General features: G+C 27.9%; 1 protein-coding gene across 3 annotated transcripts in view; it reads left to right on the top strand.

Moving 5' to 3' along the window:
- LOC119588720 (probable sodium/potassium/calcium exchanger CG1090) overlaps positions 1–476 on the top strand; it is a 38169-nt gene that overhangs the window by 364 nt on the left and 37329 nt on the right. The window lies entirely within an intron of this gene.

Raw genomic sequence — 476 nt, 5'->3', positions numbered from 1 at the left:
CTACTCTCCTTTCATTTACCTATTTTTTCTTACTTAAATCTTAAATCTTACTTTTTTTCTTACTTAACCCATTTTTCTTACTTAAACCCATATTTTTCTTACTTAAACCCGCCTTTTTTTTACTTAAACCCACCTTTTTTTCTTACTTAAACCCACTTTTTCTTACTTAAATCCATCTTTTTCTTTCCTTTTTTCTTTCTTAAACTCACCTTTTTTCCTTCTTAACCCACATTTTTCTTTCAAACCCACATTTTTTTTTCTTTCTTGAACCTATTTTCTCTTTCTTAAATCCACGTTTTTTTCTACACTGCATTTTCATTTAAGGAGAAAATGCCCGCTTATTATACCCTTTTCCAGGTCAGGTAAGGTCAATAAAAATCTATTTTATCTTTCACTATCCTTTATTGTATTTAAATGATGTTTATGATTATTCTCTTCCTAGATTATCCTGCTTAAATATCTATGATTTTTTTCTC

Source organism: Penaeus monodon, chromosome 24 (genome assembly GCF_015228065.2).
Source record: "Penaeus monodon isolate SGIC_2016 chromosome 24, NSTDA_Pmon_1, whole genome shotgun sequence".
Lineage (NCBI taxonomy): Eukaryota > Metazoa > Arthropoda > Malacostraca > Decapoda > Penaeidae > Penaeus > Penaeus monodon.
The sequence above is the reverse complement of the archived record's forward strand: the minus strand, read 5'-3'. Positions and strand labels throughout refer to the sequence as shown.